Source organism: Sturnira hondurensis, unplaced genomic scaffold, assembly GCF_014824575.4.
Source record: "Sturnira hondurensis isolate 20B ecotype Veracruz unplaced genomic scaffold, ASM1482457v3 Scaffold0022566, whole genome shotgun sequence".
NCBI classification, from domain to species: domain Eukaryota; kingdom Metazoa; phylum Chordata; class Mammalia; order Chiroptera; family Phyllostomidae; genus Sturnira; species Sturnira hondurensis.
This window is the reverse complement of record NW_028095197.1, coordinates 18,650,369-18,672,330: the sequence shown is the minus strand read 5'-3', so window position 1 is coordinate 18,672,330 and position 21,962 is coordinate 18,650,369. Positions and strand designations below refer to the sequence as shown.

The following is a 21,962-nucleotide window of genomic DNA, read 5'->3' as shown; positions in this document are numbered from 1 at the left end:
ATATCTTTCAGCACTTGAATACCTCACTTTTTCGTGTCCCCAGTCTGGCTCAATTTGACCAGATTCTTCCACCGACTGGAGGAATCTGAGAACGAGCTTTTCTCTGGGTCTGGTTAGTAGATGGAGGTTATAGAACTTATGCAGTGTGGATCTACAATCATGGATTCTTCACAGCATTAAACGGCACTGAAGACCTATGAAGGCTTCCTGCAGGTGAGGAAGAACCGAGTTAAGGACAAAACGATGCCAATGTTTAAAGCTTTGGGTCACAAGGTTTAATGAAACTGAGACCTTAATGCCAGGTCCTCTGCCAGGACCTCATTAATGAGACCTCTCTCCTTAATGCCAGGAGAGAGTGTGCAGATACACCTCCACTCTCTAAAGACAGAGCTCCTGAATAAGAGGTACCGGTGGGACTCTCCAAAGCATCCAAGTTCTGACTCTCACTTGCCCCCCAGGGGCAGGTGGAGACTCATTCTTTTGTGTAGGTTGAGGGGAAGAGGGCCATCTACTGGTAGTCTGCAACCAGGAGGATTGTAACTGAAGATAAAACTTCAGTTCCAAACATCTGGGGCAGAGCTCCTGTCGTGACATCTGACTGAATACTGAGTTGCACGTGTTTGCTTCTCAAGAATTTGTGCATCCGAGGCATCAAGGGCTGAGGGTGGCTGTGACTGTCCACCCGAAGGCATCCAGAGCACGTTACAAGGACAATTTCGATGTGCTCAGTAAAAGAGAGAGGGTAGGCTACACTGGACATTAAAAAAAAATTTCTGCAATCCCCACTTAATATAAGAATTCTCTTGTGTGTGTGTTTGTGATGAGAGTCATTTTGACCAGAGAGGGAAGGAGACATCGTCAAAATCATTAATCTATAAAGCATTTCAGCCTCTCACCTCCCCCAAGAGGAAGCTCTTTTCCTACTCTGGCTATTCCCCCTCTGCTGCTCTCCTTGGAGCATTTTGTCTGCCTCACCAGTTCCTGGAAACAGGGAAGGGGAACAGGAAATCCTAGTTGGAGAGGAGAACATAAAGAGGGGAAAACAGCTGAGGGGAAGAGACATGAAATCACTCTCCACAGCAAACCAGAGGGAAAACAAAGTTATGAGTTGGGTACACCGTACTGTTTTCCAGTTGCATGTTTCAGATTGAAATTTATAAAATATCAATAACTCTTATTTTGAAATTATTATTACACTTTTTTGAGGGTGACATCATCCAGGAACCAGGTCCCCTTGTGGCTAAGATTCTTAATGGTGACAGTGTCCGTTCCGGCTACCATCCCTACTGCTGCTTACTCTTCCCCAGGGTTCAGAATTCTGGCTCTCTCCTAACGTGGCTCTTCAAGCCTCAGGTCCTGAACTGACTCTGGCCTCTCTGCTTCCATCAGAGGAAAAAGCTGACCCTTGACCCCCTACTTTGTCTGTTTGGTTCATCTCCAAACTCCTCCTAACAAATCCAGTCCCCAATTCTCTCTTCCAACATTCCACTCCCAGTGTTACTGTTCAGATAGCTGTCAGCTCTGTAGCACAAGAGCTACGGTTCTGTTCTAATTGTTTTGTCAATCTCTATGTTCCCTTTCAAGGTTAGAGCCTTTTCTAAAGAACACTCCTGCCATTTTATTACTCAGAATCTCGTACTGATTTCTTTGGTGTTATAAATTGATGGCTCCAGAAACAGATCATTTCTAATCTGTTATTTAGAACAAATCGTCTATTAGCACACAGATTGTATTTACAGCCAACCATCATCTATATTTGTGATATCCTATGAAAGCAAGAGATTTTGGCTTTTTTTGCTTTTCTTGCTTCCTTTCCTCACCCCACCTCACAGTACAGGCAATACTGGGGATATCTGCACCAATATAGAGTATTCCTTTTACATATCTTCAATTTAATATTAATCAGGAAATATGCACAGGTATGCAGGAAAAAAAATTCACGTTTTCCTGAAAAGCGGAGCCTCAGATGTAAAGCCAAACAGAGCAGGTGAGTTCATTTGAATTACTGAAATTCACGGACAGTTTTAACACGAAGCATGTGAAGGGTTGCTATAAACAGGATTGGGCCCAGCTGCTTCTATTCACATTTGTGAACAGCCGAACAGGCTGTAGGTAGAGCATGGAGCTACCAAGTAAAGGATGCCCCGGCTTGGCAGATGAGGTCTGCAAACTCGTCCTCCGAAAAAGAAACGAAAACAAGCCTTCTACGCACATTAACCCTTGACAAAAGAGCAGACTGCTTTTGCCGATGAAAGGTTCCGAAGCCTTCCATAAAAGACCGAGGTACGTTTGTGTTTAATCAAGAAAACATGTCATGAATGCATGTGAATATATAACTGAAGTAAACAGTAACCGTCTCAGTTGTAATGCGTTGGAAGGGTGGTAGGCTGTGTGGAGACTAGAAACCTAGAGCCAAAGAGTGAGTCATTCGAGTCCAACCCCGTTGGACAGGGGGCTGTGCAGCCTGATATGGGGGGTGGAGCCATGGATAGCAGCATCGCTGAGGAGACGCCTGGGACTTTTTCACCGTGCTTTGTGCCGGTTCGAGGCTCAGTGGGAAACCTTCGGGGCTTTTCTTTTTTGTTTTTCCTCCAGTTTTTATTTGTAGGTGCTGTTTTATGGAAGGCATTTATTATCTTCATCAAAGAATTTTATTTTTACATTTCATGTTTTGAAAAGTAGAAGTATTTCAAAAAATCACTCTTAATTTTACTTAGCTAAGACCGTTTTTTGGCATGTACAGGGTCTGGTAATGCCTGAGTGTAGTTGGTAGGGTAATAATACGGGTGTAATGATTTATAGTTTTAATTTCATCATTTCACCTAAAATGTCATGTGGTGTTGAGTGTGATATTGTTATACTGCAGAATTACATGCTATGATTTTGTAATAAAAATGGAGTGTTATTTGTGCCAGACCCTGTCTCTTCTGCCAGTCTGTTTTCAAGAAATATGTCTTATAATAAGAGTGTGCAAGCAACTGTGTTTTTTGTGTTTTTGATTTGACGTTCTATCAGAAGCATGTCTCAGATAATTCATATACATAATCATCACTTTTAATATAGCTGCACAAGTAGCACAAGGCTTGTCTGTATATGCAACACAAAAGAACTCGATGTAAAATTTCTGTACCGCCATGTGAGAAGTTTTACAGTCGAGATTGTGCATGCCGAGTGATGCCCGCCTGAGCCGGAGGCTGCACTGTTCCCTCAGCAAGTGCAGTGGTGCCTTTTCATGAATCTCAGCTTTGGGTACCCATGTGGCCTGTCTCCAGACTCACATTGGGATTCTCTGCCTGCCTGTTCGTCTGGGTTTGGTGGTAACTGTGAATGGTGGGCCAGTCATTCTGGATTTCGCATCTTCCCTAGACAGTGCTGATTTCAGATTTCTGCTCTCTGACAAATCTAAATCTCTCTGCCCTGCCCCCACCCTTGCAGAACAGGCTTTGGGACTATGCTCTGAGCCCTCAGTGGGGCCCATCGCCCAAAACGTTAGCTTGTGGCAAGAAAATTCCAGACAAAAGTATTGAGAAAATAAAAGTATTCTATTTGCAAAATTTTTCAAATGACTCCAAATTTTAAGAGACCTGGGCTCCCCAAGTAAGTGATGTTAAAGTTAGCTTATTCGTGGAAGACAAACGTGTTTATCCACGTAACTGTCATCTGTAAATAAAGGTTCACACACAGGTGTAGGCATTGGTGTTGTGAAAGTCAAGGATAACACTGTTTTGATTGGGTAAGTAAGAACTTAAGGGAAAGGACCCAACGCTTCATTTATTTTGGGGGAAATAGTGCCAGGCAGGGTGTTCTTGACTCCTTAATAAAAACCATATCAGAACACAAACAGGTTTTTATACATTCTGGCTGAATGTTGTGAGGTGCTTGGTCCTAATGGCTGCACGGCCGTGTGCCAGTTTGCTTCCTCAGTTGTCTTGGAGATAAACCGGCCATGCAAAGACACTGTGGGAAGACAGAGAAGGGACAAATAACCCCCTTGGCTGTATCAGTCTATCCATTGCTACAATATATCAGGCCACCACAAACTGTCAGTTGTGTAAATTAAGCATTTACTTCACATGTCTGTGGGTCCTCTTAGGGTCAGCTGATGGACACTGGACTCGGTTGGATCAGCTCACAGACAAGTTCTGCTCCATGAGTTCCTCATGCTTCTGCTGGGACAAGTCCAGACATGTTCTTCCCATAGGACTTTGAATGAATGCCATCATCTGTGTGCTTCTGTGCAATGGGCCAAAGCCAGGCCCAAAGCCAAACTCACATTGAAGTGTGGGGAAGTAGCCTTTGCTTGCGTTAAGGTTTCGGCCAAAATGTAAAGGCAGGGAATGGCAAAGAACTGTGGCCACTAATACAAACACTCACACTGGAGAGGAGGGAAGACTTTGTGAAAGGGGCAAATGATTTCATCCTAGCAAAGTGGGAAAAGAGTAAGCTTAGGGATTTGAAATGGCATTCCAATGGAAGGAATGGAATGTAGGGAGGCAAGTGTACATGGAGCAGTAATGTTTGGGAGGCTAGAAGCAATTGATTGAGGTGCAAAAAATGTGTGAAGGTGATTGAAGCTCAAGGTTGGGGTGCCCAACACATGGCCCGTGGGCCACATGCAGCCCAGATGGCTATGAATGCAGCCCAACACAAAATTGTAATTTTTTTAAACCTTTTTTTTTGCTCATCAGTTTTTGTTAGTACTTATCTATTTAATGTGTGGCCCAAAACAACTCTTCTTCTTCCAGTGTGGCCCAGACATGCCAAAAGTTTGGACATTCCTGGAGCTTAGAGAAAGACTGAGGCCATACCATGAAGGGCATTGTGTACAAAACAAAGGGGCTTAAATAATGTTAGATCCATGGAAAGCCACTTAAGAATCTCAGACTTGCTTTTGGTAAAGGTCATTAAGGGAGAAATATATAGGAAACACTGGCATCGTCTGTAAAGGTGGCAGGGACACCAGTAGAGCTTGTTGAGAGGCTACTGAAGGAGACATTGTAAGATCTTGAATTAAGGCAGTGCAGGTGGGGAAGATGATGGGGAAAGAACATAAGCAAACAAGGTGGAATCCACAAATCGTGACCATCTAGTTGGTGGGATTATGAAAAGGAGCCTTGCTTCTCAAAGGGACATCCACAGACTAGTAGCATCAACATCTCATAAAGAGCTCCTTCTCTGATTTGAACAGCGTGAGAGGTGGAGGGGTAGACGTTTGTTAGTTCAGTTTGCGGCCAGCTGTGTTTAGGTCTGCATGGTGGTTCTAGGGAAGAGGTCCAGTCTGTCGTTCTAGGTCTCGAGATAAAGATTTGGATCTTGCATCTGTGAATTTGAGTGAGGCAACCCATGGAGAGAGATCTAAATCCATCCGAAATGCCACATAACTGGGTGCCAAAGTCCAATGCTAGATGTAAGGAGTGAGCTGAAGATAAGAAGAATCATCTGACAGGTAGAAGGAAAATCTAAAAGGTGGTGTTATAAAAACCCAGGAAGGCCCTGGCTGGTGTAGCTCAGTGGATTGAGCGCAGTCCTGTGAACCAGAGTATCGCGGTTTGATTCCCAGTCAGGGCACATGCCTGGGCTGCAGGCCAGTTCCCAGTGGGGGACTCACGAGAGGCAACCATACATTTATATTTCTCTCCTTCTCTCCTTCTCCTCCCCTCTAAAGATAAATAAATAAAATATTAAAAAAAATAAAAACCCAAGAAGGAAAAGTGATCAGCAGGGTCCAAAGGCATAGAGAGGTTAAATGAGATTTTAATAAAAGGGTCTACCTGACTCGGGAATCAGCAGGATAAAGGTGACCTTGATGAGGCTAATTTTAGGTGAACAATGGGTTAAGTGGCTCAGCCAAGATCACACAAAAGATTCAAATGGATAATCCGGGATTGAGACCAGAGTTCTGACTCTAAGTCACTTTTTATTTGGTACCTCCCAGCTACTGATCTATTTTTAAAGATAAATTAGTATATTGACTTCCTAGCCACCAAAGGTTTTGTGGGAGGGAGGAGAGTACAGATGCATAAATAAATGCTTTAGCAAGAAGTGTCTGATAAGTTCGTTAGGTTAAACTTTGGATATACTATTGTCCCTAACTGAGCAGACACATTGGGGCTCCTGGATATGCAAACCTGAGGCTTCCCTCCAGCCTGGATCCCTGGTCACTTCAGTGGTCTTCAAGATGCTCCATGACATTGTCACTCTGATTTCCTCACAGCCACATGGACATCAAAGGACTCAGAGGTCCTTTCTTTTAATTCCCTGTAACTAGAGGTTTTGACAAGTAGGTCTGGGAAGAAGGGAATATAAATGTAGGTGCTTAGCTTCTCCACTCTCCCTTTGCAAAAAAAGTTATTTTTTTTCCATGTGGGCAGTAAATCCTGTAAATAATAAAATGTCAAGTCACTGTAACCTAAAGATCCAGGAAAACTCCTCTCCTCTTCCAGTTCAAATACTGACACACAAAAATAAACTATTCATCCAACATTGTGGTTTCAAGAATTCTTCCAGGCAAAATAGGCAGGGGAAAAGAATGTAAAGAATCTTAACTGGTATGCATTCTTGGAGGTGAAGCAGGACTTAGTGATTTGCAGTTCATGAGGACTGTGCTGCCCGAAAGACAGATTTGCACTCTAGTCCCCACTCCCTCGGCCTCTCCCACACACATTTATCTGGTTGTGTCATTTTTCACAGTCTTCCGTTCACTATTCAAGATTACTGGAAGGTCATAGTCTTGGCCATGATTTTGAAGTTGATTTTCTAGTATTTTTTTTCTATTTATATAATCTATTTTATGGAAATAATTATTTTGCATTTTTTCAAGATGTTTCTTTTTTTTTCCTTATACTGACTTATTGCATTGGTTGAGACGTCTAGAATAAATTGAAGTTAAGGTAATGACAATGAAGATATTTTATTCTTTATTACTTAAGTCTGGCTTCTTTGTGTTACTATTAGGTATTATAGCTACTTGAGATGGGTGTGTAAGCCTACGTGAACTCTTAGCATTTTTTGCATCTTTTTGGGGGGTTTTGTTTTCTTTTCCTAGAAATAGATATTGAATGTTCTCAAGTGATTTTTGCCACATGCTTTTTATTGCATTTATGAATACATCTAATTACTAGCTTTATTCAAATCAAACCATTCCCATATTCCTCAAGTAATTTCTACTTGTTCATGAGTTTATATAATAAACTTTAATAATTTTTAAAATATAGTGTTGTAATATAATATTACAAATTTTAACATAAGTTTCAAATTTTGTAATGTAATGTAATATAATATAATAGTAGTTGAAAGAAGTGTTGTGAAGGCAGACTGCATAAATTTGAGTCACAATTCCACTGCTGGCTAGTTGTATAAACTTTGGCAAGTTTCTTAATTCTCCATGCCTCAGGTCCTCATCTGTAGGGTGGGGGTGGGTATTAGCTCCTGCCATATAGGACTTGTGCAAGGGTACAATAGATTATACTAGTCAAGTATTGGTATGAGACCTAGGGTGATTGCTAAAGAGTATGGGTTTTCTTTTGGGGTAATGAAAAGTTTCCAAAATTAATTGTAGTGGATGCACACCTCTGTGAATACAGTAAAAATAATTAAATCATATACTTCAAATGGCCGAATTGCATTGTATGTTGATACCCAGGAAATTTCCACTAACAATATCAACACTAGTAATGTATTTAGTGTTGCAGTTCAGAGCTTGGGTTCTATAATAGGATTGCCTAGCCCAGCTCAACCATTTCCTGGTTCTGTCCCTCAGACAAGCCCCTTAACCTTTTATGTGCCCCTTAACCTTTCATTTCAGTGTAAAATGAAAATAATTATAGTATGTACCTGATGGGTTGTTATAAACAACAGATATGTTAATACATTTAAAGCACTAAGAATAGTGACTTGAATAGTAAGTTTCCAGTAAATGTTATCTATGTTTAAAAGGAATTGTTAGGTATTATTTTACTTAGGATTTAAAGATCTTTATTCTAAATTATATTGGTTCATTATTTTCCTGTTTTTTATTTTTTAACGAACAACCTTCTCCTGTAATAAAGGAGATATTATATTATTATACATCCATTAAAGAAATTATAAGCAAGAAGAAAGAAAATCGACCCACAAACTTACTGTTCTGAGAAAAGTCATTGTGATCATTTTGGTGTGTAGCCTTCCCACTTTCATGTTCTCCCTCCAGATAAATATGTGTGCATATGTGACTTGTTCTGTATTATAAATGAAACATGTCTATTACTTGTAATATATCTACTATATCTAATCCAAATAACACAACTTATAGGGGTGGCTCACAAATGTAATTATACTCTTCATATTGTTCTATTACCTACTTGTAAAATTCAATGACTCATTCTGAACATCTTTTCATATTATTAAGTATCCTCTCATGCTTTTAATAGATGCACGATAGTCCATGTAATATACCACAGTTAACTTAAGCAATCTCATACTGATAATTTCAGGATGTTTCCAGTTTATATTATTATATAACACAATGTAACATATAGCATATTACTACTTGGATTGCTAAAATTATTTTAAACAGTTAAGGTTAATATCTTTCCTTTTTGTTCTACTCTATAACTTGCTTCTTCATATGCAAATCATGTGAGGGTTATTTGGTGTGTGAATTGGTCTAAAGCACCTCTTCGCATTGCACACACTGAAAACCCAAACCTGCAGTCCTCATGCATCTGGTCAAATAGTGTTTCTGAAGTGATTTAGGTTCTGTAAATCAAGCTTGTGTGAGACTTGACTTTTCCAGTGAGTTGAATGGGGAAAAAGAGGGTGTACAGCACGTCTGTTTCAATGATCCAGAAACTAGGAGAGGCAGCGTGGTTTCAGATCTCTCAGCTATAGAGGTAACTTCGCAATTTGGCACTGAAGCTCTTACCCAGTCCTGCCACGTGGCTTTGGGAGTCATTCCTGGAAGTACAACCTGTAGTCCATTTAGCCTTTTTTTTTTGCATTACTCTTAACAATTCTGTAAACCATTTAGTGCCATGTAATAAATCTATTTTTGCTTAAACTAGTTAGAGAAGATACTGGGTTTTTGCAACTGAATGTGATAGATGTGTGATAATGGTTCTAACTTTATTTTTTTCAAATATAATTTATCAACTAATCCATTCTCTTCCCACTGGTTTGAAATGTAATCTTTACCATATATTAGATACTTACATATATTTTAGTCTGGCCCCCTTCCCAGTTACACTTTTTTATCGGTCTCTGGCTATCACAGGGTTCTAGGAGACCAAGGGCTGGGGTGAGTCACATGTCTGCCCTCCATTATTCTTGTTATTGGGGTGGCCAAAAAGTTCATATGGCTTTTTCCGTTAAATAAAAGACGCATTTTTTCATTTTCAACAATAACTTTATTGGCTTGGATCTTCTCAGTATGTCAGCTATATCCTGTCTGCTATAATGTTGATTGTTCTCATTTAAGGTCTTGATTTAATTGCTATTAACTTCAATGGGTCTAGCTGACCATGGAGCATTGTCCAGCAGAAACCTGTAGCATAAAAGTTCGCAACCAATTTTGACACATTTGATCAGTCACAACACCTTTTCCATACACAGCCCAAATCTTTTTATGCATTTCATTTGCATTTTTACTTTTTTTGTAAAATAATAAAGCAAATGTTGCATGTTTTCTACTATCTTCAATATTAAAATGGGTACATAAAAATTCATCAATTTTGATGCTTTTTAAAATGCATGCTGATATGACAGCTGTCACAATACAATCTAATAAAATTATTTTGAACGAAGTTAAAGACAACAAAGTGGTCTAGAACCATCTTACAGAAAAAAAAACCAAATGAACTTTTTGGCTAACCTAATATTTAATAGAATTTTTTGTTGTTTATTCTACTGCCAATACTGTATTTTTCTGATTACTGCTTTATGGTAATCTTTAATATGTGTTTGGATAAGTACCCCCTATTAGTTCAACATTTTATAAACCTCATGTAATATTACTGCTTTTGTAATATTGTAATATTACAATATTATTATATTTCCTCATGTAATAAAATACTGCTTTTATCCAGATGAATATTTTGCCAAGTTCTAAATATATCTTCGTTGAAATTTAATTGATGAAATGAGATAACTTATATCTGATAATATTAAGTAGCCTCATCTCCAAACACATCTCTCAATTTAAGTAGTCTTTATTTTCACACACAGAACTTAGTTTCTTGTTGCTGCTGTTTCAGCTCCTACAGATTTATTTGCATGCCAGTTTCAATACATTTTACTTTTTTTGTGATTGAGAATGAAATAATCTGTATTGTTTATTTAACCAGTTTTATCTAGACTGTGTTGATTTGTACATGCTTATTTTTAATTATCAACCTCCTTGAATGCTTTCATAAATTCTTATAATTTTTAGTTACTCATAGGCTATCAAGAATCATCAGTCTTATGTGTAAAAAGCAGTATTTTCTCCTTTCAGATAATGACACCTCCTCTTGTCTTATTGTGTAAAATTATAATGAACAGAGTATGGTGAATTAAGTATCATTCTGATGGGTCAGCTTTAGACATCAGTGGTATCCTGAGAAAAAGGAATCCTTGTGGGTGGGCAGTTTCCTTGAGACTCACGAGATGTCTCCTATGTCCCATCCATCCTAGGCTATGATGTGTCACACACTTACCCACCCTGTGTCCATTCATTCTGAGATTCCCTCACTTAGCATGACATTACTATTCCATTTTTAGCCACAAATGATCTCATCATTTTCTCAATAGAAGATAACACCAGTTTATATCAATGAGTGTTTGTTCTCTGCATACAGAATCTCTTCCTGATATCCATGACTTCTGTGTTTCTGTGGCAAAGCCATAGTGTGCAAAAGCTATTTCTGAGTATGTCAGCCATTAGAATATGAAAAAGAACTTGTAAAGCTTTGAAAGAATGGAAATATCCAGAGTTAATAAGAGTGGAAAGAAACAGGATCCTGTTGTTGGGGAAATGAATCCCTATGAACTTTCTGGAGAGCAACTTGGCATTATGCTTCAAGATCTTTATAATGTGTACAGTCTATGTTAATTAAAATTCTTTGGTTGCAAGTAACAGGAAGCAACTTGCACTGATTTAAAGAAAAGGGGTCAGGAATTTATCAACAAAATACGAAAGTATCACAGGCAATTCAAGAGAAGAGTTGCAGTTAGGCTAAAACAAGTGTTAGAACAATGATATAGGAGATGTTCAGAACTCAGCTCTTGTGTCTCATGTCCCTCTGATCTGGGCATCTGTTTCTTTTATCTGTACTTGTGTGTTGTTCCTGTTCATTCTTGCTATGGACCTTGGTTCTCAGAGGTACTGTGCATGGCTTCGGACACACACTCCTCCAAAGTCTGTGTCCTTGACCTTGAATGTGCCTCTTTGACCATGGTATTTAGGCTTCCCTTATGGCCACTGGGTGTTCTGAGCTCTTAACTTTTGACTTCAGTCTGTCCTCAGCTTTTGCTCAGTATTTGTATTTTGCACTTGTCTGACCTTGATTTCAAGCATTGTTCCAACTGGCTTGGCAATGAGCTATATCTGGCACTTTATCAATAAGTAGCTAAAACTGTTACTTCAGCATGGAGATAAGTGAGTTTTATAACTTTTCCATTACAGGCTGTTTCTCAAAATAAATTCCTGGTCCTCTCTGTAATTAGGGTCAGTGTCAGAACAGAGATTTTTATGTGGGTTTTGATGTGGGGTCCACTTGAAAGGGAAACAGGACCAGTTTGGGCATCATTTTGGTTTGGGGCTACAAGTCTGTGCCCTGGGATAGTAAGGATGCAAGCCAGCTAGGTCTCTCATTTCATCTTTCTTGGCTTATAATAGTGAAATGACTCGGCTTGGGATTTTATAAAACAATGAGTCATCCCAAACTATGGAATAAAGTACAGCACTCTTGTTTAACAACCTGAATCACCACAGCCTCCTTCCAACCTCCGTTCGAGATGCATACCTACGATGTGTCTCCATCATGAGCTACTAGTTCTTATTATTAGCCCGTGGGGTAAATCCTGAGCCCAGAGTGATTACAATTAGGCTGGTCTCCCCTGGGCACCATGTCATGTGGAGGTACCACGTTAGTTACTTTTTGATTTTAGATGACAAAAGTAAGATTTCACAGACCAAAGTTTTTAACAGACTAACAGACCAAAAGTTAGTCTTATAGGTAATTTCTGCTGTGACTGTGATTTCTTCCATTTTTTTCCCATTGCTTTGGGTGCATTTGGCTTTTTTCCCCTCTCTGTGAAATGTAGGAATGCTGAAATTCTGTCCATTGAATAATGTTAATGGGTCTGGGGCAAAAAAAAAAAAAAAAAGAGGCACCATTTAAAATTTCCAGAAGCTGTGGTGGGAGAGGGTTTAAAATCTTCTCTGGCTTTATCTTTCAAACGGGATGTTTCCTGGAAGGTTTGCCCCCGTTAATCAGAAAACCTTTACTCTATGGTTGATTTCTATTTCCAAATATTTAACAGACCACCTGGCAACAGGAAGAAGGTTTAAGAGCTGTGTACTTGCAGCCTTTCTGGGATAATGCTGCTGTTTTTCTAAAAATGGAAAAAGCCCATTCATTAATGTTCAACCTGTTTGTGGTTTTACTCATTGTATTGTTACATGGGCTAATGTGTTAAATCATAACCTGTAAGGGGCAATATACTTCTCAGAAGTGAGACAGGATACTTAATATAGTGATAGCAATGTATTTTATGTACGCAAGAGCAAGTGCTACAACAATTTGAAGTCATTTATTCTTGATAGGTTTTCCAAAGGCCTGTTAGTAGTTAACCTTGGCTGTTCACTGTAAGGGCTTTTAGAGAAATAAACCATCCGTCTCTTTAAAAATTGGCTCTAATTACAAGACTTTCTTCTTCTTTTAACCAAACAAGTAAAGTTTTATAAGGTTGGTTACTTTGGTCAGTCGTTAACTTGCAATTTGCAGTTACCAGATATTTAGCATGGGCAATTAATGGCTTTGTTCTTTCGACTAGCTTTAGTCTTCCCAGCCTGAGAATGTTTATTTCTCCTTGTTGGGTTCGGGTGAACTGTTCGGTACACACTCGGTCCCGGGCTTCTCATATGTGTGTCAGCTGCTGCTGGTTCCTCTCCAAGCGGGGGATTTCATTTCACAAAGCACTGCCAGGGCCTTTTCTGTGGGATTCCCCCCTCCCTCCCTTTCCTGGAGACTTCTACTCCTCCTGAATGCCCCTGTCTGGGAAAGATTCTCTTGGCAAGGAAGACGGGCACTGGGAAAGAAGAGAGGGCAGCGGCTGCCAAGCAGAAGGAGCGCTCCAGGGGTGAAGGGAAATGTGAGTGGGAGAAGTGGGAAGCGCAGAGTGTCCCACAGTTGTAGGAAGTGTGAGTGATCTCATTCTTCTTCTTAAATGACTTCAATCCCGTAAAGCGAGGCGGGAGTCCCGAGAGCTTCACGTTCAAGTTCTCGTAAACACTGAAAAAAGATCCGGCAATAGCAATATATGACTTGGGGGTGCTCAGACGATACCGCTGAGAACTCAAAAATGAGTCCCTTGATGTATTCGTTCCGGGTGTGGGACTTCATTACCTTCACACATCACACAACCAGCAGACTGGTGTCCACCTGGTGTGCACCCAGTAGGTCAAATTTTGAAGTACTTCATGGATCCCCTGGATCTTCCCCAGGTTCTTGGAGAAAAAGTCTTATTCATCCGTCAGGAGGAGCCTCCGGGCCTCCTAGGGATGGTGACCTTGCTGATGTTTCCCCGTCTAGGTCTTATCACTTGGGAAATAGTGTGGCTGTCTCTCCCAATCACCAGTCTTCTTTTTAAGTTATTCCCTCTGCCAACCCATTTGTTCGTTCTTTATTCGCTCATTCAGCAAATAGTTACCGGCAACCTGCTACGTGCAAGGTGGTGCCGTAGGTGCCGGAGAAAACACTAGGGAGCAAGGTGGACAAGTTCCCTGATCCTGTGGCATTTTTTTTTGAGCACAGAGAACAAACAACACACACGAATACAACGATACAAGAAGGTCCTTTCCCAGTGATCGTGGCAGGAGGTGGTATAAAGCCAGTGAGATAATCGCCAAGGAGGTGCTTGTTAGGCGGAGGGGTCATGGGAAGGCTTCCTCGGGGGCAGTGCTAGCTGAGACTTGCATGGGCAGTGCTTCTGACTTCTGCTGGCTCCACCACTGCCTTCTGGGTGCTACCCCACGTCTCTCACGTATGTCAGAAGCCTTGCGCCTTCCCTGGTGTGGCTCAGTGGATTGAGCGCTGGCCCTCGAATGGAAAGGTTGCTGGTTTGATTCTCAGTCAGGGCACATGCCTGGATTGCAGGCCAGGTCCCCAGGTGGGAGTATGTGAGAGGCAACCAATCATGGATCTCTCACACACCGATGTTCCTCTTCCTTTCTTCCTCTCTTCCCCTCTCTCTAAAAGTAAATAAATAAAATCTTTTTTTTTTAGTGTGAAAACAATAGATAAAATCCTGGATGCAGAGGTTGAATCACTCACTCACTTAGGAAAAAAAGATAAGATGTTTCCTAGGCTTCTTAGGAAACAAGAAGCAGCAGCCTCCGTAGGACAAAGGCAGAAATGGGAGAGAGGGAGCAAATTTCTTGAGATTCTGCCTTTGTCACATGTGCTGGCATCATTGGCTAAAGGAAGTCTCCTGGATGAACCCAGCAACAAATAGGAAAGGTACCACAATGTCAAAAGGTGAGGGGTGCAGATAAAGTGAGGGGTGAAGAAATGGATCATTCATGAAATCAAGTTCACTTTACTCTTTTAGCTAAAATACTAAAAATTTTAACCTGTATTGTTTTTCTCTTCGCTATACCAACTGTTCTTATAGCTTTGGATACAGTATCTCAGTATTTCTCAAAGTTCTCCGAGAATACTGCTAAGAATATGTTTTTCTTACAGCTTCTCAGTTCTGTGAGGAATTGCTTTTTTCAGCGGGGGGTCATTAGTACGTTTTGTAATTTGCTCATCTTGGTCCCTGCCATTGGTCCTGTGATTTTGGCTCAGGTGTCTGCTGGTGCTCGGGTCTGTGTCCCCTCTTTGGAAGGACTGAGTGGATTCCCATAAGGTGCAGCAACATACACTGTGAGTTTTTCTGTAGGTCTTCCCTCCAAGTCTTCCATGAACAGCAGGGCTGACTGCAACTGTGGTAATACCGGGACGGCTTTAGTTTGAAAAGTGAGAGTGATGAGCAAGCAGGCAAATAACCAAAGCAAGGATCATTGTGCTCCGAGGTGCCGGGACACACGTGGGCCGCCTTGATTCTGTCCCTATTTGGATATGGATGCTTTCGAGGATAGCCTCTAGTTGTTCTTGGGGAATCAATGCTGGGCCACCCGTCACTCTGCATTTTCAAGGCCCTGGGATAAGAGTGAATGGACGAGAGGAGCGACTATCCAGCTGGCAGAAAGGAATTCTGTTTTGCCTTCCCTTTTCACTCTTTATTTTTTTTTAATTTTTATTTATTTATTTTTTAATTTAACTTTTGTTCAAGTACAGTTTTCTTTCTTGTATTGTATTCCCAGCCCTTTTCACTCTTTATACCGGCCTCTGCCTAGCCGGAAGCTTCTCAAAGGGTTAGCAGAGAAGCATGGCTTTCTCCCTTCACTGAATTGTTCTCTTGTTTCCCGTGCCGTTATCTGCCAGCATAACCTCATCTGCTTTCCAGCTTCCAGACATTTATCAAATCCGTAGTCTGCCGAGGCCCCAGACGGTGAGACGGTCCCATGTGTTTCCTCTTCCATGTTGAACTGGAAGCCCCTCCGAACCTTTAAAACCCCACAATAAACCCCTCCCCCTCAAATGAAGAAGGCCAACCATTAAACCCTCACATCAAGGACTATACATACATTCATTTATATTAACACTGTCCATTTTACATCACAGAACATCCTTCATTCAGTTTTTCCTCTGTAATAGAAAGGATATAAATTGTAGAGTTTTCCTGTCAAAAGGCATACACCCCTTCTGGTGCTGGTTATTCCAGGAGCAAATTGCCCACAGCAGTGACAGGTTTAGCCTGACTTTAACTGAACAGTCTTCTTTCCCTTTAAGACTGTTATAACAGCTCTCAGGAGCTTCTTTAATCTATCTGGGAAGACACATTTGGACATGAATAAGGATTGTTTTGAAATGTTTCTGCTGAAAAAAATCTCAAGTAAAGTACACTTTTCTGCCCACCCAGCCCCCAACCTGCCCCCAGCAAAGACATTTCCTGGAGATAAACTGTTCTCAGGCCAGTGACTCTGCCCAAGAGATTCCAGCCCCACAAGTGCTTCAGGCAAATTGCCCACCCTGCAGTTCTGGTCGGCCGCCAGGGGCTGTCCAATAGCTCGAAGCCCTGGCTTAGTTGCCCCTGTCTTTGAGGTTTAACATTTGGTGGCGGGGAAGGCGGGGCAGGGGTGGGGGGCTATGAGCAATTCTTTCATCCCTTTGCCTTGAAGTTTTGGTGGGATGCTTCTCTATTTGGCCTGGCTTGGAGAAATGAAAAGAAAATCTTGACTATATATATATATATATATATATATATATATATATACACACACACACACACACACACACACACAATGTCATTGTTAAGTGGTTCTAAACACATTCATAATAGCATGGCCTTTTTTCAGAACACTGGAAAACTTATCTTTGGTTGAAATTTTCTGTGACCATTGAATCATGAAAGGCGTGTAATTATAATCCCTAGATCTTAAACAGAAAATGTCTTGGCTTGTTTTGGAATAAGAAAGAAAAGAACTTATAGTAAACCAATTGGATCTTTATACACACATTGTAGTTGCAACATTGTTACATTTTGTGGACTCTTGCATATGCTAAATATCTCTTTGGGACAAGTCATTTGGCACCACCCGCCACCCCCCAACCCCCCAGCCTTGAGAGTGTCTTTTTTATTGATAAGAGAGAAAGATTTCTTGTACCTTGTGGTGAATTGCTTATAGGTAAACAAACTTATTCTCTGTTTTTGCTTATTCCCCCTGGGTGGCTAGAGAAGACTGTTCTGCTCTCATCTTTTTTGCTTGCCTACCTGGGACCTGTCCTTTCCTTGTTTCAGAAATTGTCTTCCTTAGGAAACCCTCCCGACCCCAAGGCTTGGGTCATGTTCCTGCAGAAACTGCTTTATAGCATCTGCTACAACTTGTTGTTACCATCAAGCAAGTTGTTATTGTCAAGAAAATCCTGATTTCAAAAAATTCCACAGAAGATTCTGGTGCGTGTCAAATTTATGCAAGCTGGAAACTCACAGAGGGATAAAAAAAAACTGAATTGGAATGGGGAAATAATTAGGAGTATAGATTTGGGAACCAGGTTGTGCGGCATCGAATCTTGGGCCCTCCACTTCCTGTGTGACCTGTTCGAGGTTATCCAGTCCCCCTCTCCCTACACGTATGTACCCCACAGGGCTGTTGTGAGGGTTAAGTGAACGCACACATGCACGCACACACACACAGGGTCCAGCAGAAGTGATGCCTGCTTGAGTGTGGTTGGTAGGGTAATAATCTGGGCGTAATAACTTGTAGTTTTAATTGGAACATTTCACCTAAGATGTCGTATGGTGTGCTTGAGTGTGGTATTGTTATGTTCCAGAACGACGTGCTTATGATTTTGGAATAAAAGATTTGCAATAAAAAGGAGCACTATTTATGCCAGACCATCTGTGTCTGTGTCTGCGTCTGCCTGTCTGTCTGTCTGTCTCTCTCTATACATATATATGGCTCAAGCCAGTGCCTGCCGCATAGTATTTGCGCTACTGTCTGAACAAAATGCTATTATATTGTATGTCATCTCAGAGCCCTCAGGGAGAGTGTGGCAGTGTGGGAAGGGCCGGGCCCTGGACCATTGTCCTTTGCCTGCTCCTGGGTCTGCCCAATAGGGCAGGTGAAAGATCTTGTGCACACATTTGTGCTCATTCTTCTCCTAGCAACCGCCCATGGCTAGCCCCTCTTCATGGAAGTGTGTGCACCAAAAGAACTATGCACTCTGGGGTGCAGGGACTCAGGAAGGGGCCTATGGCAATGGTGAAATTCTGGGATCCCTGGTACCTGGAATATGGCTTGAAGAGGGCAGATACAGGCTTCAGGTAGGCATGTTTCCTTGGCTCTTTCCACCCCGTGAAGAGGGTCACAGCAGAAGGAGGACCAGAGTGAGGCCCCTAAGTCGTAGGACTGAAGTCAGGGCCCCTCTTGCCTAAATCTAAGGTTGGTACTGAACTGTGCTGTGGATCATTCACTCCAAGTGAGACTCACTGGTGCCAGGGAATAGGCTACCTTGTTTGGTGCCAAACTTGCCATTTTCCTTGCTGATCATGTCCTTTTGTGGTGTTTGTGAACTATTGTCAAATCTGCTTTGAGAACTTTCCCAAGGGGGAGCAAGGATGCGAAGTCCCTGACAACAAGAAGAGTTATGTTTACCAAACTTTAACTGGGACACTTCCCCTTTTGCATTTCCAGCATGTAGAGGCAGAGACCTCCAGGAATATTCGTTGTCATGGCAACAGAAAAACACCTATGTCTTCTCAGATGCTGAGAGCCCGGATTGCATCCAGGACAGAAGTAGGAATGCACTTTAGTTTGTAAATAATTAAGAGGCTAGAAGTTGTTTCTCTGCTTCTCTTTCTTCCTCTTTCCTGGTCTCTTCTGGGCATTTGTGGCCCTTTGAGGATTCCAGGAGCCCAGTAGAATGTGCATTTACCATGTCTGGTCATCAGTAGTAGTTTTCTTGTGGAGAAGAAGACTTACCCAGTGGGCTAAACAGGTGCTGTTAGTACTGGGTAGGGAAGCAGTGGAAGAGGCTGTTTCTATTGGATTCCTTTCACAGCCAGCTCAGATTGAATTTGGGGAGCTCTTCCCTCCTGAAGTTCAGCTGCTGCTTCAATCAGAACAGAAGCAGGATCCTGGACCAACCTACAGGACTGATTTGGTTCCCGTGATTTATGTCCTGTTTGCCGGGACTATTAAGGGAGGCATTCACCATAAAAGGTGAATGTGTCGTGACTCTTTAACAAGATAATTGCATCCATAGAAATAAACCTGGTAATAAGGAATAATTCCAAATCGCAGTACAGGAAGTCAAAAGAAGCAGACATAGAATTTCACATAGTGATTTTAGCATATTGTTAAGCTTTTTAATGCCTGCCTCATTACAAATTTCAACTGAGCCAATCAAAAAAAAATTCCAAGAGACAGACCAGTGTATTAGCAAGAAACACTAGGGAATCGTGTCATCTCTAAGTCAGAAACTGTGAGAATTTTTTTTGCAAGTAGGTGAATATGGATTGACAATCCATGAAGGAAGCCTGTCTAGGAAATGCATGGAAAAGACCTTCATCCAGTAGAATTTTCTGTGGTCCTTCACTGAGAATGGGTGGTGTGGCAGATGCCTTAATGCTTCGCCCAGGTCCCCATTTTTGGGCTTGGAGGCTCATCCCCCAGTTGCCACACCAACACCCTTCTCTAGAGAATTGCCCTCTCGTGACAGGAGCTATCTCACAGGGCAATGTCCAAGTGGTTGGTTACCTGCCATCCCGTCCCCCTCCACACACATGTACACACATGCACACACACACACTCACATACACACACACTACACTACACTGCCCAAGGACAGTTCCCAGCACCAGGCTGACCAAAGCGCAGGCATAACACTTGAGTCTCCCTTACCTCAGGGTAGGACAACCTCTGTGGTACAACTCAGGCTCCAGAGCTCCCTGTGAGGTCAAGATGAGCCACACTTCAGCCAAAATCACCCTTTTATGTATCATTTTTGCTGCCCAATTCGACTCCTTTCCCTCCCTAAGGATTTCTTCTGAGAACATTCCTTCACTAAGTCACTGGCATAAGGAATTGTCATTTTTAGGCTTGACTTCTAGGAAACCAGACCCAAAACAGTGACTTAGGAGTGGTCCCAAGGAGCATGCTCTAACCTTGGGACGGGATCCTGAGGGCAACAAGGGCCCTATCACTCCGGGTGGGTGGAGTGTTGATGGCCCTTGACAGGCTGTAGAGGTGCCGTTGCAGAGAAATTGGTTTGTGGTGAGCACGTGGAAGGAGATACACTGGTCTGTGCAGTGTCTCTGCCTTCACAGTGCTCACTGTGTCTGTAATTATCTCGGGATTTTTTGTTTGTTTTTAACTTTAAACATATTTTTGTGACACGAAGCTCACACCATTGGGTATTTCTCTGCTTTGTACAACTGTCTTACTCTCCATGGAAAGGCTCCTTCACTTCTTGTCAGGTGGGGGCAAACACTCAAATCCTGATTTGAAGAAACTACTAGTAAAAATGCCTCAGTGAGTTAAGTTGAAAGCAGTGCCTTGGTACATGGCTCTTGCACTTAGTTTTCAGGGATTTACAAATGTATTTCATTCAAAGAAACAAAGCCAATAATTATCTGTAGGCAGGTACAGGGACAGCAGTAAACCCTTGTATGTTGTCAGCTGGAACCAGTAACCACTGGTTACAGTGGTTTTCTTAGACATCAGCCAGCCTTTTCTTCCATCATTTCCTTCAACTGACTTCTCCGAAGGTCTAGGTGAGGAGCTTCTTCCTTGACCTTCATTTAGTTTTTCCTTTTCATATGCAGTAATTGTGTTATCTAATTGCTTGATGATTTCCTGAATATGTTTTTCAATTTGAGTCTTGTTGCCTTTTCCTTTCAAGAGCATGGCATCTTCTTTGGTCACAATGATCTCTCCAATTTGTCCTAAGTCACAGGATGAATGTCTTCAAGATTTAGAGCACAGGTAACAAAGACAAGGCCCACGGGCCGAATCCTCCCTCCACCTTGTTTTATCCAGTCCAGCACCTGGTTTCTACCCAGTGGCAGCGCTGAGCTCTCCCTTAACTGTTAAGGGATAGGTACATTTATACAGTTCTAAAATTACATTTGACCCTTTGAAGGCAACGGTGAGGCTGATGTGGTCCCCAGTGAAAATGAGTTTGACAGCCCTGCTTTAGACTCAGTCCTTCTTCTCCAAACACTGCATCACCAGTAGCCACAGCCATGCCTTTAAGTTGGTTCTTTCTATTGACACCCACACCTGGAGCTTTGCCTGCTACATCCTGAAGACCAACCTTTAGCCTCTTCAAAACAAGTGGACTTAGAGCTTCTGCACCAACATCTTCAGCAATTATGACCAAGGGCTTACAGTGAGAACTGGCAATTTCAAGAGCAGGTGCAATGGCCTGAACACCAGCAATTTTCTTTTTACTCAATAGAACATAGGCACTTTGGAATTCACATTTCTGACCTTTTGCTATATTAATAAATCATGAAGAAATACAACCTGGGTCAAACTTCCTGCTTTCAATAATGTCTAACTCATCATTCAGTGTGTTTTCATCCCTTAATGTGATGGCGCCCTTTCTTCCAACCATTTTCCTTGCATCGGAAATGATGTTGCTAATTTCTTTGTCTCCACTTGCAGAAATTTCAGCAATCTGGGCTGTTTATTCAGGGGTTGTCACAGGTTTAGATTGCTTCTTAAATTCAGAAACTACAGCCTCAGCAGCTAACAGCACACCTTTCCCGACTTTCACCGCATCAGCACCTTTGCTAATCTCCTCAAAGCCTCACTTGGCAATAGTGCAGGGAAGCACAGGAGCAGTGGTGGTGCCATCACCAGCCTCTTCATTTGTTTTATTGGCAACATCTTGAACAAGTTTAGTGCCAATAGTTTTATATTTATCTTTTAAGTCGATGGACTTTGCAATAGTCACACCATCTTTTGTTACTTTGGGATTTCACCAGCTCTGTTCTGCCCTTTGGCCCCATAGCAACAGCTACGGCATTGGCTAAGAGGTCTACACCTTGAAGCATAAAGGCTCGGGCACCTGCACAAATCTCACATCTTTGGCATAAGCCTGAGTTGTATGGGGAGTCAGTGCCTTGGACACTGGCCTAATCTGTGTAAGGACTTTGTGTAATCGAAACAT

The 21,962-nt window shown here is 41.7% G+C and overlaps 1 pseudogene; it reads right to left on the bottom strand.

The window, feature by feature from the left end:
- Nucleotides 1–20,389: 20,389 nt before the first annotated feature.
- Nucleotides 20,390–21,962, bottom strand: LOC118979867 (60 kDa heat shock protein, mitochondrial-like; annotated as a pseudogene).